Source organism: Vicia villosa, linkage group LG5, assembly GCF_029867415.1.
Source record: "Vicia villosa cultivar HV-30 ecotype Madison, WI linkage group LG5, Vvil1.0, whole genome shotgun sequence".
Taxonomy (NCBI): Eukaryota; Viridiplantae; Streptophyta; class Magnoliopsida; order Fabales; family Fabaceae; genus Vicia; species Vicia villosa.
The window spans coordinates 52,276,952-52,297,123 of NC_081184.1; positions in this window are offsets into that span (position 1 = coordinate 52,276,952).

A 20,172-nucleotide genomic window follows, 5' to 3' on the forward strand; every position below is an offset into this window, starting at 1 on the left:
CCTTCAACCTCTCACCGACCCTTTTTCTTGTTGGCTTCACATGCAAGACCTTTTTCTTTTTCTTTGTAGGAGGTTTTTTGACACTTGCTGAAGCTGGCCCTGGTTCAGTCATTGCAGCAGGCTCTGAAACAGCTAAAGGAACACTTGTTGCAGCAGCAGGTTGCATAACAGCAGGTTGTGTGGGATTATCAACTTGTGATGTTTGTTCTTCAAAGAGAGCCATCATATCATTAAGCAATGCATCCAACTCTGAATCTTCAACCACAGATGGAGCTGCCTCAGTTTGAGCTTCCATATTTCCACCAGATTGAGCCTGTTCAGTAGAAGCCTCAGTTGGAGCTGCCTCAGAGCGAGCTGCCTCAGTTGGAGCTGGCTCTTGTACATGTTTTCTTGATACTTTGGTCCTGGGTGTCTTCCTCTGCATTCAGTATCAAATATGAGAACATATAATTTGTCAAATATAAGAACATATAAAGACATGAATTGTGAGGGAATACCTTTCTCTTGAGTGCATTAGGATTTTGCTCAGTAGCTTGACACTTCCTAGAATTGTGGCCCAATTTGTCACACTTTGTGCATCTATAGGATACACCTACCCTTCTCATCCTTGATCCACTCTCATCCAACTCTCTAAACCTCAGTTTCTTAGGCCTTCCAAGTCCCTTCTTGTATTGTGGTGGCAACAAATTTTCAGCATCCACAGTGGGCCACATGTCCATGCCATTTATTGGACTAACATTGTTTTCATAACATTCCCTATAAGCATCTCTCATGTGACAAGGATCAACATACTTTTCAGGATCTAAATTCTGATATTGCAAGGCAGAAACAGCATGTCTACAAGGTATGCCTACAAGATCCCAAAAGCAACAAGTGCAAGTTTTCTTCCCAATGTCAACAACAAACTGCAACCCATTATATGGGTGATGAACTTGCCACAAATCACCACTACTCCATGTAGGCAGCCATTCTCCACTAAAATGAGTTTCCTTGTCAAGCCTTTTCCTAGGATTAGGCATGACATTATGCTTCCACTTATCAAGCTTCACAATACTATTAGCAATCCTATTCATGACATAGTTCTTAATCCATTCTACCATAGTGAGTATTGGTTTATCCCTAGCTTGTAATATGGTACTATTGAAAGATTCACTCAGGTTATTCATCAAAACATCACACTTAGGGTAAAATTAAAAAGACTAAGGGTATTTAGGTCTTTCCATTTCATGACTTAGTGATGTGGCATATAAGTTTATTAAAAAATTACAGAAAATAATGCCACATCAGATTTTTTAATGATGTGGCGTGATAAAGGTTCAAATGCAAACTTTTGAAATTTTATGAGGCATGTTTTGAAACTTTTTTTTTTGGCAGGGGGGTTTTTCAACTACGCCCCATATGGCAGGGGGTAAAATAGGTATTAACCCTTATTATTTTTATTGTTGACCATTTTTATTAAAAATATTAATAACAATTAATATCTTATATCTATTATATAATAACATTAATAAAAAGCATGCAAATTGGGTTTCACAAAGGAAGAGAGAGAAAGAATAAGGAGATTGAATCTCACTTATGCAATGAAGGAAGAGTTCCATAGTATTTGTTTGAATACATTTCAAATTTGGGAGATGACCTAATGATATTAAGAAATCGAAAAGCATGCATTGGAAAGTATAAATATGGTGGGACAATGCATCATAATATGTCAGATTACATTTAACGAGTATGATGCATTTGTGTAGGGAGACATAAAAGTTGTATAAGCATGCATTTAATGAATATTTAGTTGTAATTATCTTTCCAATGAAAAAAGTAGCAATAACTTTTGGTTAGAAATATCATAAGATAATTCACTTTATTCTGTCACTTTAGTAGCAATTAAATGATTGCCTATTATAAAGCAAAATTAAATTGGAAATGAAAACTATAATTAATGCATTTGGGTAAATTTGAAATTAACTAGAACTATTAATTTGTAATATTAGCTACACAAAATTAACCCATTGATATTTATATGCTTGACAACTCATTTGTGTAACTCAACCCAACATAAATGGTTGGGTAGATTTGATTTCATCTTTCTTATAACTGAATTTTGAAGTGGCTATTACTTTTCAGCCAAAAATATTAAATAACATAACAAGTTTGACCATAGACACATGCCTTTATTTTTTCTCACTCAGTAAGTGACAAACTTGGTGAGATCACTAACTTAATATAACCATAAACCCGTGGCGACAACGTTGGCTCTACAACTGCCACAAGTGGCACAACTTTGGTGGTTCCACCATGAGATTCAGAAAGGTTAATGCTCTACATGTTTGGTTGAACACTCCAAGTGAAGCTGTGTTGTAATCTGACAAAGAACATAATAGTCATTGACGTTCGAAGCATGACTATCTTAAAAAAATTAAAAACTATTTTAAACGTTAATTTTAGTGATTATAAAAAAAATTATTTATCATTAAAAATAAATGATTATAATTTATTATAGGAGGCTAAATTAATTTTTTAATATCCATTTCAATTTAATATTTTATAAATGACAAGTTATTATTTTTATTGTTGACCATTTTTATTAAAAATATTAAAAACAATTAATATCTTATATCTATAATATAATAACATAAATAAAAAGCATGCAATTAGGTTTCACAATGGAAGAGAGAGAAAGAATAAGGAGGTTGAGTCTTACTTATGCAATGAAGGAAGAGTTCCATAGTATTTGTTTGAATACATTTCAGATTTGGGAGATGACCAAATGATATTAAGAAATCGAAGAGCATGCATTGGAAAGTATAAATATGGTGGGACAATGCATCATAATATGTCAGATTACATTTAATGAGTATGATGCATTTGTGTAGGGAGACAAAAAAGCTGTATAAGCATGCATTTAATGAATATTTAGTTGTAAATATCTTTCCAATGAAAAAAGGAGCAACAACCTTTTGTTAGAAATATCAATAGATGATTCACTTTGTTTTGTAACTTTATAAGCAATTAAATGTTTCCCTTTTATAAAGCAAAATTAAATTTGAAATGAAAACTATAAATAATGCATTTGGGTATATTTGGAATTAACTAGAACTATTAATTTGTAATATTAACGACATAAAGTTAACCCATGGATATTTATATGCTTGACAACTCATTTGTCTAACTCAACCCAACATAAATGGTTAGGTAGATTTAAATTCATCTTTCTTATAACTGAATTTTGAAGTGGCTATTACTTTTCAGTCAAAAATATTAAGTAACATCACAAGTTTGACCATAGACACATGCCTTTATTTTCTCGCACTCAGTAAGTGGCAAAACATGGTGAGATCACTAACTTAAAATGAAACCATAAACCCGTGGCGACAACGTTGGCTCTACAACTGCCACAAGTGGCACAACTTTGGTGGTTCCACCATGAGATTTAGAAAGGATAAAGCTCGACATGTTTGGTGGAACACTCCAAGTGAAGCTATGTTGTAACCTGACAAACAACATAATAGTCATTGACGTTCCATGCATGACTATCTTAAAAAAATTAAAAACTATTTTAAACGTTAATTTTAGTGATAATAAAATAAATTATTTATCATTAAAAATAAATGATTATAATTTATTATAGGAGGCTAAATTAATTATTTAATATCTATTTTAATTTAATAATTTATAAATGATAAGTTATTATTTTTATTGTTGACCATTTTTATTAAAAATATTAATAACAATTAATATCTTATACCTATTATATAATAACATAAATAAAAAGCATGCAAATTGGGTTTCACAATGGAAGAGATAGAACGATTAAGGAGATTGAATCTTATGCAATGAAGGAAGAGTTCCATAGTATTTGTTTGAATACATTTCAGATTTGGGAGATGACCAAATGATATTAAGAAATCAAAAAGCATGCATTGGAAAGTATAAATATGGTGGGACAATGCATCATAATATGTCAGATTACATTTAATGAGTATGATGCATTTGTGTAGGGAGACATAAAAGCTGTATAAGCATGCATTTAATGAATATTTAGTTGTAAATATCTTTCCAATGAAAAAAGTAGCAACAACTTTTTGTTAGAAATATCAGAAGATAATTCACTTTATTCTGTCACTTTATTAGCAATTAAATGATTCCCTTTTATAAAGCAAAATTTAATTGGAAATGAAAACTATAATTAATGCATTTGGGTAAATTTGAAATTAACTAAAACTATTAATTTGTAATATTAACTACACAAAATTAACCCATGGATATTTATATGCTTGACAACTCATTTGTGTAACTCAAGCCAACATAAATGGTTGGGTAGATTAGAATTCATCTTTCTTATAACCGAATTTTGAAGTGGCTATTACTTTTCAGTCAAAAATATTAAATAACATAACAAGTTTGACCATAGACAGATGCCTTTATTTTTTTGCACTCAATAAGTGACAAAACTTTGTGAGATCACTAACTTAATATAAACCATAAACCTGTGGCGACAACGTTGGCTCTACAACTGCCACAAGTACCACAACTTTGGTGGTTCCACCTTGAGATTTAGAAAGGTTAATGCTCGACATGTTTGGGGGAACACACCAAGTGAAGCTATGTTGTAACCTGACAAACATCATAATAGTCATTGACGTTGTAGCAACCTGCCTTAAAAATTAAAGTTTTAGAGTCGCCACCTATTCTGAAGGGCGAATAGGAAACCCTACGCAGCTAAGAGATCGGGGTAAGATCATTATAATCAGGTCGAGGGAAGGTGTTAGGCACCCTCAACCCTTTCCTATGGCTTTGAATCTAAGGCAACAGTTTAGGGCTAAAATAATAGGATTTAATAGCTAAGGAAATGAATAGGGCGAAAATTGAGATTTGAACAGAATGGAGGTTTTAGGGAAGGGGACTCGCCTTGGTTATCCAAGTGCCTACGTATCTCCTTAGGGAGAATCAGAGTCAACGTAGCTCAGGCACAGGGTTGTACGCCTGAGAATTAGAGTTTGAATGGTTTGAAGGCTTTTTGATTGGCCTATCGTAGTTTGTGATTTGAAAGGAATTTTGAATTGCCTGATTGAAAAGGATGAAAATCCGTAGTGTCGTGGTTTAGTGTATTTTGAGTGTTTGGGCGTAAAACCCTGATTTGATATGGCACCGTTAGATGCGATGACCAATAGATTTGGTCAGTATAGCTAACAGATTAAGAGGCATTGCTGGTTACTCAGATCGATAGATTGATCGTCGCGGGCAGCAAATTAAATGTGTTTTGAATTTTATGTATTTTTTATCTTCTGTTTTTACTCTTTTATCTCTCGTCTAATGCGACTAATAGCTTTAGTCGGGTCAAGGAGAGAATTATTCAAGAGTTTAATTAAATTAATATGGGATAAATTAATATTTTCGCCCCAACGGTAATGGGATTGGATAAATCCTGATATAACCTTTCTAGGGTTTTTATGATTTAATATTAAATAAAACTAATTAAATCAATTAAGTCGAATAATCGACATAATCGAAAAATCGGGGAATAAATTATAATCCTAAATCCTAATTTTATATCCTAATCTTTAAATATAACTAATTTAACTTTAGTATAAATAATTAAACCTAAATATAAATAATTAAACCTAAATATAAATAATTAAATAGTAAAACAATATTAAAAACCTGGTTTAAATCCTTTGTTGCAATCTTTGAGACCCCATGATGCACCTTCAGCTTGCTTACGTTAGATCTGGATTGTAGAGAGATTTGTGGTATATGGAGGAAGACGTACCGTGGTCATTCGTTGGGATGCTGCATAGAACTTATGAACAAATGTGGGCAAACAAACACCAAAAATAATTGTTGACGCCAGGAATCGAGCCTGCGTCCTAACAATTACATGCCCATGAAATTCACCAACTGAGCTGCACTGCATTGGCTGATTAACAATCACTTGAATAAACTAATATATAAAACAAACGTAAATGATAAAAAGTCAGAAGCAAATCTCAAACTGGGGCCCATAGTTGTGCGACCAGCCAATCAAAAGAAGGGGGAGGTTGTCTGCTTGTTGACCCACCAATGAGGTCCTTGGGCGTGCAGACCCCCTTTTCAGTTTTAAAATCAACCAATTACAACCTGCCACGCGTGGGTCATCGTTTCCACAAAACTCAGGCCACCAGAATTTTCTTCTTCTCCGACGAAGCTTTGTCTTCTCCGGCGAGCTTCTCCTTCGCAAACCTGCAAAACGAGCCAATACAAGAACGGGAAACACCTAGATCACCAAAAACACACGCTACGAAATCGATGGAGATGTTAGTTTCTACTAAAACAGCCCTCATCATGGAGTTCTAGAGCTTGGCCGTGATGATGCCCTAACAATGGCATCCTTTGATTCCTGCGTTAAACCTCAAGGAAAAAGGATCAAACTGACTCTAAACAACGTCTTGAACATGTACATGTGCACGAAATCAATTTATATCATATAAATCGAAGTTTGCGAATCTCAAACCTTACCAAACCGATGCAACCACATGGGGGGACGATTCTGGGCATGCTTTGCCTTGTCTAAAGACTTCACTCAATCGCTGGAAGGCTCAAGAGGTTAATGAAATCATTGTAGATGGCTAAAACTGGCTGTAGAAAGAAACTCCCTCATGCCCTAGTTTCTTGAGTTTTAGAAGCTTAGAAACCCTAGCTTCCACCTCCAATTTCCGTCCCCCCTCTATCCCTCAATATTTTTAGAATATATATGGCTCTCTTAGGGTTTCTTTTGGGCTTGGATCACGAGTTTTTACCTCTTAGAAGTTTTGCATGAATATAAATGTGATTTTTCCTTCTAATTTTGGCTAAGCACCTCCCTTCACCTATGAACGAAATTTGATCCTTCTTATGGCATTGTTTGGGCCCTTAGGTGATTAAAACAAAGTCCATACAATTTAATCCATTTGTTTTGATATTTTCCTTAATTTATTTAGTATTTAAATGAATAAAATCCATATAAATAAGAAATAAAATCATGGAAGGGTGGGGATGAATATATAGGCCCTTATATGTATCATGGATGTGTTTGAAATGAAAATCTTAGGCCCATTAGTTCAAAAAACAAAGTTTTGGGCAATTAAGGTTTTAGGCATATCTTGAAAACCGCCTAACTTCAACCATGTGCATCTCTCTCAATTTTAATCATATGAATGCATTCTTGGACTTTTTAGAAAGCTCAAAGAGTCCTCTAAATGACCTTTTTGGTTTCATCTCAATTGAAGCTTCCGTGCTCAAGTTACGAGCTTTGACCCAAAAGGTGTTTTTGTTGACCTAATTTGAGGACCTGTAATATATTGCACCATATCTTCCAAATGAATCATTTCTAGCCTTGGCATGTGAGAGGCAAAGTTGTAGAGGATTCAATTTCCTTCAAAATAGGCTTTGGTTGGGCCATTTTTGATAAACCATGTGAGATTTATGACCAGTCAAAGTTGAGTTGACTTTTTTTAGTTAGAAAACCCTGATTTGAACCTTTGATTAGGAGAGAGTGACTTGAGTTTAACCATTGAGCCTTGAACCCCTGAAGATGAAAATAAGACGGGCAAATTTTGGGGTATGACAACTGCCCCTGTTCAATCTTCTTAAACCTGAAGAGTCGGATAGGCACGTCTGCCTATCGTGATCTAAAGGTAGAAGATGATTGGACACTGAAATGTCCTGAAATTTGCGTTTGTTGGGAATAAATTAGGTAGGAGATGGGCTTAGAGATGCCACCCAGGGTAAATACCCCTTTTTTGACTGTGAAGTAGATGCTTTCGAAAGAAACCAGGTGCTTTGAATGTAGCACGGCCTAAAAAGGCAACCTGAATTTTATGCAATGCTATGATGCATGCATGTATGATGCAGTGAGCCTCTCAAAATAAATGAGGGCGATGTATGGATATCCATGATGTATGATTAAGGTATGTAAGTTGAATGATGCATGATTGTTAGTTATGTCAATTGAAGTATGTTAGTAATTCTGAAAAGAAAGATAAAACCTTTGTGTGTTATTGATAACGTTTTGGAGAATATCACTGCCGAGGGACTAACGTGATAAACCAAATTGAAGAAACCTTTGAAAATTTTGTTGTAGAACCCTTTGTAAAACCCCTTTGCTCGAGTGTGAGAGAAAAGAATCGTCCTACTAAAGCCTGAGTCTTACATAGCGAGGACTTGTAAGAGGGATCACTTGTTATGATTCTAACAAGCTCACCTGCGCCATTAGGATAATTTGTTAGGGTTATAGCAAACTCAACTACACCAATAAGATCATTTGCGAGGGTTATCGCAAACTCACCTGCACCGATAGGGTCATTTGCGAGGGTTATCGCAAATTCACCTGCACCATTAGGATCATTTGCGAGGGTTATCGCAAGTTCACCTGCACCATTTGGATCATTTGCCCTGGTTCGAACAAATTTCACCTGCACCATTTGGATTGTTTGCGAGGGTTATCGCAAACTCACCTGCACCATTAGGATAATTTGCTAGGGTTATAGCAAACTCACTTGCACCATTAGGATAATTTGCGAGGGTTATCGCAAACTCACCTGCACCATTAGGATAATTTACTAGGGTTATAGCAAACTCACCTGCACCATTAGGATTATTTGCTAGGGTTATAGCAAACTCACCTGCACCATTAGGGTAATTTGCGAGGGTTATCGCAAACTCACCTGCACCATTAGGGTAATTTGCGAGGGTTATCGCAAACTCACCTGCACCATTATGATTATTTGCCCTGGTTCGGACAAATTTCACCTACACCATTTGGATCATTTGCCCTGGCTCGGACAAATTTCACCTGCACCATTTGGAATTACCTGCCATGGTTCTGACAAGTGTACCTGTATAATAGGAATTATTTGCTATAGTTCTAGAAAACTTACCTACATGAAAAAAGATTCACCTATTTGGAAACTCACGACTCGAGGGTCGGACATTCACGACTCGAGGGTCGGAAAACACACCTATGACAACACGAGGGTTGAAGACTCACGACACGTGGGTCGGAAAATACACCAATCACAACACGAGGGTTGGAAACTAGGCTTTTGTAGTATTTGAATGCACTAGATGATATGCATATGCTAACGCGTATGTATGTATGCTGATGCCGATGTCAATCTTGAGATTTTATCTCCTTATTGAACATGTTTAGACCATATTTGCACCTACACCACGGCTATGCTTATGTCGGCTTGGTAATATGGATAATGCTTATGCACATGCGTATGCATAGATTGTTTATGGGTGAAATGAACAACAAGGTTGTTATCATCGGTAAAGTTACCGGGATACATCAATCAGGTGATCGGGTGAATATCTCCGTGAGGTTGCTATCATTAGTAAGGTTACTGGCATCGGTAAGGTTACCGGGAATCGGGTGGGCAATGTAGCCTAGCACCAAAGTTTTGAGTTGGATGTTTTGATGTACATGATAATGCTTATGCTCATGCATATATTGATTGATGTGATGAGTGGAACGAAATCATGTCTTCTATAAGACTACCTGAAAAGGTTTCCGGAATGGATATGGACATTTGTCTTAAAGAAGACTACCTGAAAAGGTTTTTCGAAAGGATAGCAATTTGTCTTAAAGAAGACCACCTGGAAAGGCTGAAAGATGTCTAAAAAGACTACCTAGAAAGGTTCTTAGCAAAGAATGAGGAACGTCTTTAAAGACGACTACCTGAAGAGGCTGATGTCATACCCCAATTTTTGACCTAAGATACCACCTCATATCATCTGCATATGCATCATTTGCATCTCTAACAAACTGCATAGCTTGTGTTTGTTACTTGTGACTCAGCAGGATTTAATCAGGAAATCACTCATCAGTACAAGTAACAATCAATTAGGGTTTTGTTCTCCCTTCATCTCAGAAGAACTATCTTCATCAACAATCAACATTTGGTCCTCAGAGATTCATTTCAACAAGCTCAACAGCTTTGAATCGACTGAATTAGGGTTTTGACTGAAGACAGCACACTCCTGACTTTTGCTCAGAATTTGACCTAATGGCTTGGGACATGACCTCAAGGCCCCAAGTGAATCATTTTGACCTAATCCATTGGCTCATAACATCTCCTACACAAAGATTGATCAGGCAAATCCTCAGATCAGGATTTTGAACTATCAGGGACCAAAATCAGGGATCACATTTGGGAAACCCTAAAAACCCCCAGGAAGTCAATCAAAGGTTTCAATCATCCTCAAATAATCCCTATGACAATATCCCATGGAAATTGTATCTCAATTCAAGACCTACAGTCATCAATTTCATCAGGTCGACAATTAGGGTTTTTTGACCTAATTCACTGAACAACTGACTTTTTAATCAGGACATGGTTCCACAACTCAAAACATGACTCAATATCCTCTAATGCTTCAATGTGATCCATTCATACCATTCATATGGTGAGGATAGCATGTTTCATTTGAAATCTCCAGAAACGCGATTCGTCTGAAAAAGTCAACTGTACAAGATCACCATTGACTTTTGGGGAATTTTGGTCAACCATGACTTTTGAAGTTTTAAATCATCAATATATGATATGAGAAGTCATTTGATCAAGAAAAATCAAGAAAATCAATCAAGAATCAAAAAGTCAAAGTTTGACTTTCATACTTAGAAAATTTTTCTAAGTGTTTTTCATGGTTTTTTCCAAACTTTGAAAGGGAATTTCTCAAAATTTCACCTACAAACTGAAAAAAAACTTCCAACATGAAAGTTGTAGATTTTGATCCAATAAACAACTTTGACACATATAAATTTTTTCCATAAGATCAACCATTTAAGAGATATGGTGCTTCAAAGTTGGTACTTTTTGAAAACTTCACTTGAAATCTAATTTTCTTCAAAGTTCATGGATCTTTTTCACCCATTTCCTTAAAGGTCTTGAAGAAACTTTCAACTAAGGTTTTGAAGTGTGTAACATGAGCTTTCCAAAATGTCCAAGAGCATGAAAAAATATGGAGTGTAGCTATGGTTTTGAATTTTGCCATTAGTGAACTTTTCACTTGAAATTTCAAGCCATTTTCACAAAGTTATGAACCAAATTGCCAAATGGACCAAGTAATGATGCATAAAGGCAATAATTGGAGATATTTTTCTGATTTGAGACAGATGGGAAAGAGATAAGAAGCATAGCCCATTTTAACCATGGTTTGGTAACTTTAACCATATGCATTTAATGGTAAGATTCCATTTTATCTCTTAAGTGCCAAATCACCATTATTTGATCAACTTGCAAAGCTTGGAGTTCAGAAACTTTGGCCTATAAATAGAGGTTCAAAACATTCTTCAAAACACACCAAAACCTCATAATCATAGGTTTTCTCTCTTCTTTCTTAAGTTACAAGTTTCATGAGTTTCAAAGAGGGAGAATTGCAATTTCCATCTCTTGCAATTTCTAAGCAAAGTGAGGGTTCTAACATCCCATAAACATCAAATGTGAAGTGTTTGATCCATCCACACACCCCAAAAACACTCAGAACTCAAAATCACTACCCCACTTCCATATGAACATATATTGAACCTTATCATGCCAATTTTCATTCCAGATCATTTCTGTCCAAACTATCACTTCTAACACCTTCCATATACTTCATATGAATGATCCAAACACTCACATACGACCTGTAACACCTCCATCTTCAAATTCGATTCATACTTGAAGCAACTGCAGTTCAGGTGCCATGGCCATGCTCAGATGAATTCAGCTTGTTCCAGACATCCAGACACCTTCCATAATCATCATTGAAGCTATCCAGATTGATACAAAGCATCTGTAACACTTATATTGAAGAATCAAATCTCCAGTTTGGCCGTTTTTGAAGGTAAGTCACTTGAACTTCAAACTCATACTTGCACGCATCATAAATGAAATATGAGCATACCATCTTGTTTCTGCACCTATGAGGATCATTAACCCTCAATCAATTGCATCATATCATGATCATACACGATTTCACAATGATTTGTCATATTAGGGTTCTTCGTGTTCATCAGAAAATTGATCACCTTAGAGCAAAAATAAATGAAATTAAATGGTACCATCATGTTCCTTGTGAAAAAACGAGTAAGATAGACCCTTCACTTGATCAATTTGGTTCAGTTTCAGAGATTTTCAAATTCAAATGGGATTCATGTTCTTGGCGCCATATTTTTGAAACTGAATTTGGAAATTTGATTCAAAATATAATAAATGCAATGCCTTTGGTAATCAGACCACGCGCGTGGTCCAGTTGGTTATGCTTTTGAGTGGTGAGCGTAAGGTCGTGGGTTCAACACCCTTAAGGACCAAAACATTTTTTTAAACACTATTTTTCTTCAATTTCTTCACAACTTCAACCATTAATTCAACCAATCAAATTAATTTATTTTCTCTTCATTTTTTACACACCTCTTATTTAATATATATATTTTAAGAATATCAAAAAAAATCATCAAAAAATATTTATTTGATACATTTTTAATTGGTTTTAAAATGACTTGTTTTTAAGTAATTTTAATACTTTTAAATATTATTTTTCATTTGATTTTCAAATTTAATCACTTGTAAATATTTTTTGAAGCAAACCCTAATCATCTAAATGTTAATTGAAGACAATCTTCTTGTTTATCTTGATTAAATTGATTTCTTTCAAAATTCAAATCGTTTTAAAAACGAGCGATCACGATTCTTTTCAAAAACGGTAAACCATTTCTTTTTGATTTTCAAAGGAAACTATTGATTAAATCTTTTTAATTGATCAATTGATTTTCAAAACGATGTGGGGCCTCTCGAATATTAGAGAGTATAAGTCCCTTTCGTCTTTCTTTGTACAGTTTTTGTTTTAACAGAAAACTTTTTTCCAAATAAACTTCCAAACAGTTTTTTTAAACAAATCTTTCAACTCTTTTTTAAACCATCCACCATGTTTTATGAAAATAAAACATGGGCCTCTCGAATATTAGAGAGTATAAGTCCCATTTCTTTTCCTTTTATACAGTCTTCAAAACAAATAAACTTTTCAAACAAATCTTCAAACAGTTTTTCAAAAGCGAAACGACGCGTCTGTAAATAAAACAATCAACCATGTTTTGTAAATAAAACACGGGCCTCCACGTAGGTATAAGTCCCGAGCCCTTTCGTACATACCCACTCAAGTACATGAAATTAGGTATTTCATTGTACGCCTTTTGTACATATCTCGATCAGTTTGATTTTTAACTTTAATAACAAACCAAAAACGAAGGTTTCTTTAAATCTTCCCAAAAATATACCATGGGCCTCCATGTAGGTATAAGTCCCGAGCCCCTTTGTAAATACCTGTTTACATAGCTGTTGAATAAATTCAAATGGACTTCTCCCCGAGTGTGAGTCCCGAGCCCTGTGTATACAAATGGATCATGCTTACAGGTATATTTCCTTCATAAACTCCATTATATACACACACTCTGTCATATATGTATAACTGTTCATATTTGTTCATGTACTTGTTCATGTTTGTTCGTACTTGTTCATATGTGTGTTTGTGTTATATATGCTTATTCAACTTAGTACAACACTAGGTTCCCCATAGCCTCCTATTGGGCTTCGTGCAAAGAATCTCCACTAGTTTAGGTTAGGACATAGAGTATGGTTTCCCGGTGAAATCGCTCTAAGAGCTCAGACCAACTATACCATGCCTCCCCTTGGGCTTTGTACAAACGAGTGACCCTCCCATAGCCTCCTCTTGGGCTTACAATGCAAGGACCCTGGATTGTCCCTCCCATAGCCTCCTCTTGGGCTTACAATGCAAGGACCCTCGGATAGCCTCCTCTTGGGCTTCGTACAAGGACCCACGGGCTTCTTATAAGCATCCCCAATATCCAAAACAAATACCCTAGGAGATTAGACATTTTTCATCTCTATGCTAGGAGTATCTCTTATATATCATCACAAACAATCAATCAATCAAAATCAAACCTTTTTTCCACAAGGCTGGCTAATCAATCAAACTGTTTTACCACCGTACTGGATGATTAATCAAAGTTTTTGTCACAAGGCTGACTTCATTGAAACTTTTGCCACAAGGCTGGCTGATTAATCAAAGTTTTTGTCACAAGGCTGACTTCATTGAAACTTTTGCCACAAGGCTGGTTAAACAACAAAAACATCTTTATCATTCTAAGCACCCTAAGTGGCATGGCCCCGGGCTTATAATGAAAAGATTTTCAAACAAAAATCAAACAGATGTATGTGATGATATAGATTAGATACATCTAGCATTTAGGCGACATTTGTCTATTTTTCTTTGCTTCCACTAGCATAAGTGGGAACTACGATTGCTCTGACTTTCTCAACATCCCTTTGAGAATACGTAGGCACAAGGTCGATCCTTGGCGAGCAAAACAAAACACAAAAAAAAACCATTCAAACCTTAGCACCCGTAGACCCCGAGCTACAGATGCTCTGATTCCCTCTAAGGGATATGTATGCAGAGGATCGCGATGATCTTTGCGAGCATAATCAAACAAACACCTTAGGTCCCACCTATTTCACAAGAACCTCCACCACAACAAGAATGGAATAAACATAACAAAGAAACCTATAGAGTACTATAGATACGTTGGGTGCTAATACCTTCCCTTCGTATAACCAACCCTCTTACCCAAAGATCTCTCCCCCACTTTTAGGTTATTGCAGCTTTTTCCTTTTCCTTCTTTGGAAATAATAAAAAGTTTGGTCGAAACAAAGAAAAATCATTTTTTTGAGCACTCGAGCCCAAAGAAGGCATCAGGTGTCTCATCCCACTCAAAAGAGGAAACAAAACGATTTTTCGCCCGCGACAGCTAGATGGTTTACATTTCATCTTCCCTGATCAGTGTTGAGAAATGAACAAAGAATGCAATGGTCTCGCAGGATTATGTCTTTGTCTCATTCAGATATCCGGTGGAACAACTTATTTCAAAGAGACATTACTATCATTGATCATTGTGGAAACTACCCTAATGTGCCACTCCTTGGCATCAAAGGGGGCATCACTTACAATCCCTCTTTAGCTTTACGCCAATTCGGATATGCAAGGAGCAACGGTCCTCATGACATGATTATCAGTGGCATTGTGTTTGATTACGAGAATGATTCCCATAGACACCGACGAAGGTTTATACATGCATGGGGCAGTGTCTATAGAATAGAAAGCAAAACTCTAGGGCAATGGAATTCTATTCCTATGGAATCTTACCTCAGATGGGTCCGTACTCATGCTCAAAAACTCATCATGCCATATCCCGCTGTTCCACCTATGACTATTGAGCCAGAGGTCGAAGGAGACGAACCTCACGTTATTCTACACCCGGATATGCCAACTGACCTAGAAGAGTTGCAAAAATCTTGGGTTCAACTCAAAGAGGAAAGAGACACCTTCAAAGCACACTGTCAAGACTATGAGAGAAGGATATTGGAGCTCACCGGACAGCTTCAAGAAGAACAGCAGATCAACACATTCCTGGGGGCAAAGAGAAAGCGTCCATGGGAGACCTGAGGGATCATTCATTTCCTTTATTTCTGTTTTGTAAGCCCAAATGAGGCAAAAAGAAAAAAAAAAGCAAGAAAAAGAAATAAATTGTTTAACTAATGTTTGTTTCTTCTGTGTTTTAACAAATCTAAACTCTAAGATCCTTGAAAACATTGCACACACATTTCATTCATATACACTGCATTCACATACATTGCATTCATATACATTGCATATACATTTCATACATTTGCATATACATTTCATTCATATACATTGCATCCATTCATACACATTGCATAACAGGTTCACATGACGGATTTCTCATCTCCTCGCTGTTTATTTCAGTCAGAAGAGATGGAATCTGAGACAAGCATCAAGAACCTCGAAGCACAGAATGTCCAAGTTCAAGTGGCAATTCTGGAACTGGCAAAGGGGCAACAAGAACTGAAAGCCCTGATAATCAAAAAGAAAAGGAAGCCCAAAGGATCTGTAGGATTGAGTCACCTGAAAAGGAAGATCAAAATCCCAGTCAAAAAGTTCAAAAAGCCACCGATCCCTGAAACAGTCGGTGATGATGAACAAGGAGACAATCACAGCAACCAGGGTTCTGCTAAACCCTCTCTCTCTTCCAATGAAGAAGATGATCATTCTGGGGACGAACCGGATGATGACAAGTACCAACAGCTGGAAGAACGTATGAAAGCTATGGAGATACAAAAAATACTTGGCTTAGATTTCAATGATCTGGGGCTCATCTCGGATGTTGTTATCCCTCCAAAATTCAAAGTTCCTGTCTTTGCAAAATATGATGGAGTTTCTTGCCCAAAACTACATCTGAGATCCTATGTGAGGAAGATACAACCTCATACAACAGATAGCAAATTGTGGATTCACTTCTTCCAAGAAAGTCTGTCGGGTACACAACTCGAGTGGTACTACCAGCTGGAAAATACCAAGGTTCATACTTGGGAAGAATTAGCTGCTGCTTTTTACAAACAGTACCAATACAATGCTGATCTTGCATCAACCCGTACTCAACTAAGGGGCATGTCCATGGCACCAAAAGAAAGTTTCAAAGGATATGCACAAAAGTGGAGAGATATGGCTGAAAGGGTTCAACCACCCTTATCTGATCGCGAGATAGTCGACATGTTCATGGGCACTTTAACTGGCCCTTTCTATAGTCATTTGCTGGGAAGCTCATCATCAGGTTTCACTGACTTGATATTGACCGGAGAACGTGTCGAAAGTGGCATTCAAAATGGAAAAATTCAAATAGGCTCCTCCTCTGGTACTACAAAAAGGCCCATCAGCGGGAGAAATGAGGTCAATACAATGCAAATTCAGAAAAGTCGCAAAAATGAGCAGCATCAATCTGTAGGGGCAGTTCTGATCTCCGCATCTGCGCCTCAAAAAGATCAACAGCCAAAATATACGCGTCGACCAGATGCACCAAGAAGAAATTTCACCAGAATCAACATGCCAATCTCTCAGGCATTGCAGCATTTGCTAAAAGCAGATCTGATCACATTAAAAGATCCTCCAAAGAATGTCAACACTTCCTCTCCGAGTTATCGCCCTGATGCAACATGTGCCTATCACTCAAACTGTCCAGGACATGACGCAGATCACTGCTGGGCCCTGAAAAATAAAATACAAGATATGATAGATGCTGGGGAAATTGAGTTCGATCCTCCAGAATCTCCAAATGTCATCACTGCACCTATGCCAAAGCATGACAACACTGTTAACGCTATCCTGGACACTGTTTACATCTATGATGTGAACGAATTATCAACTCCACTTTGCGAAGTCAAAGGAAAGCTAATCCAAGCTGGTTACTTTCCAGGATGTGACCCCGATTGCTTTTATTGCTCATACCTGCCCAATGGTTGTGAAAATCTGAGAATGGGAATTCAAAAGTGGATGGATCGCCGTATCATTATGTTTGAGAGGCTCCCTTCTATGGACGTGTTATGCGAACTCTTTGCAAACGGGATAAGAATAGAGGATGTCTCAGTGATCTCCAGTTTACCATTCAAAATCTCTGCCAAGGCTCCGTTCAAAATTTCTGCTACACTCAAAGTGGCATCAGTAGTCATTGCTAGCCCAACTCCATTTCCATACTCCTCAGACAAAGTTGTCCCATGGGGTTACGACACTAATGTTTATGTCCATGGAGTTAAGCAGGGTACCTCGACTGAAGAGGCCGCAAAGCTAACTACTCCAACTGTGGATAATATTGTGGGTACCAGCAAGATCACGAGAAGTGGAAGAATCTTTTCACCAGAAATTTCTCCAAATGTTGTTGCTGGTCTCGTCCAGGTCCCAGTTCCTAATCAAGATGACTGCGCTCGAGGCAAAGAGCCACAAGTTGAACAAGTTCAAACCCCGGTGGAGATCACTGCTGAGGATCCATCAAAGCAAGAAATGGAGGAAATATTGAAAATCATCTGCAAAAGTGATTACAATATTGTTGAGCAACTGGGGCACACCGCTTCAAAAATCTCAATGCTATCTCTGCTAAAATATTCAGAAGCTCATGCCAAAGCTCTGATGAAGTTCCTGAAAGCTGCGCATGTGCCTCAAGAGATCTCAGTCGACCAATTTGAGAATTGTGTTGCCAATTTAACCGTGAACAATGGCCTCGATTTCTCTGATGTGGATCTAACCCCTGCTGGGAAAAATCACAACAAGGCCCTACATATCTCCATTGAATGTAAAGGCACCACTCTATCTCATGTGCTAGTAGATAACGGTTCTTCTTTGAACGTGTTACCGAAAACAGTACTAGAAAAGCTTGACTTCGAAGGAATTGTGTTACAACCAAGTGATGTTGTGGTAAGAGCCTTTGACGGGTCAACAAGAACGGTATACGGAAAAGTGAATCTCCCAATCAGAGTGGGTTCTCAGATCTTTGATTCTATCTTTTACATAATGGAAATTCACCCCGCCTATTCCTATTTACTTGGACGCCTTTGGATACATGGGGCAAACGCTGTAACTTCTACCATGCATCAGAAGTTAAAATATCCAGTAAAAGGAAAGATTGTCACAGTCTATGGCGAAGAGGAATATGTGGTTAGTCACCTAAGCAATTCCAAATATGTTGAGTTGGAGGACGAATTCATCGAAACTCCCTGCCAATCTTTTGAGGTGGTCTCTCCAGATGTCTCTACCACTAAGCATATTCCTGCTACTCCAACTACAACTATGGCTTCTCTCAAAGATGCCAAAGTTGTGATTGAACAAGGTGATTGCACAGTATGGGGACAGCTTCTCGATATACCCTACAAGTCCGACAAGCTAGGCCTGGGCTATGATAGTGGAAATCAAAAGAATGATCAAAGTCCTCGTTCTGGAGGATTAATGTCACACTTCGTCAGCCAAGAAGTAAACGCCATTGAAGATGAAGGAGTGTTCTTGAACCATATCATTCAGCCATATCCAAATGAAATTCCACCCATTTCCATGGGAATGTGGGATGCTGTGGGAGAACCAAGTGGCGGGTATAATTATCAGTATACCGCACCTCAGAATTCTTATATTGCTATGGAAGACATTACCCCAACTGGATGGGGTGATCAATCTGAAAACGACAAAAGTTTCACAAGTCCCGTCGCTGAGCAATATCAAAATCCACCTAAAGAAGTATGGGATGCGCTAGGAGAACCCAACGGCAAATATGACTATATGGTGAAATATTCCGCTCCTCCGAGCTCACAAATTGCTATGGAGGACATTGTCCCAACTGGATGGGATGAACATTACGATGACTATTTCACTCTTAAAGAAGCCAGGAAAATACCAAATAACGAGGATTGCTTTCTGTCAAAATACACTCCACACCAAGATGCACAAGTCTCTATTCAAAACATCATCCCGACTTCATGGGACGGTCTTATCGAGCACCTTGCTCAGCCAACAGAGATATCTCAGCCTGGGCTCTCGTATCCAGCAGAGTATATCGCTTATCCCGAAAGATCACCGGCTCATTTTCCCACTAATGAAATCAATGCTGTGGAAGATGGAGAAGACAACTGCAAATGGAACAGCTGGATACTCCCTGCTCACAACAATGGATTGAACAACTGGAAAGCTGAGGATGTGATCTCCTTTGACCAGGAGTAAATGCCATTCCCTGTTTTCTTTGTGTATATTGTGCAAAGATAAAAATGGTTCCTGAACTATCGAACCATGAGCTTGAAAGCCGTGTGCCTTGCCCGAAGCGCACTGGTCCTTTTATAAGGGCTTATCATATCATGATCATGTGCATTCAATAAAATCATGGGACGCTTGCATATTTAAATTTTGTGATCCTTTTTCTTTCTTTCTTTGTTTTCAAATAGCTATGTTTTTTTTCACATACACTCACATAAATAAAATGCAGATTCACATACACTTTGGATCCAGTCAATAACGATTCTGCTATTGCCCGTCATGACTTTGAAAATCCGATCTACCAAACTGAGGACGAAAGTGAGGAAGATTGTGAAGTACCAAGAGAACTTGCAAGGCTGCTAGAACAAGAAGACAAGGCCATACAGCCTCACGAGGAGCCAATTGAGGTCATCAACTTGGGCAGCAACGAGGAAAAGAAAGAAGTCAAAATAGGGGCTGATTTAGAACACAGCATCAAGCAAAGACTGATTCAAATGCTGCAAGACTACGTCGAGA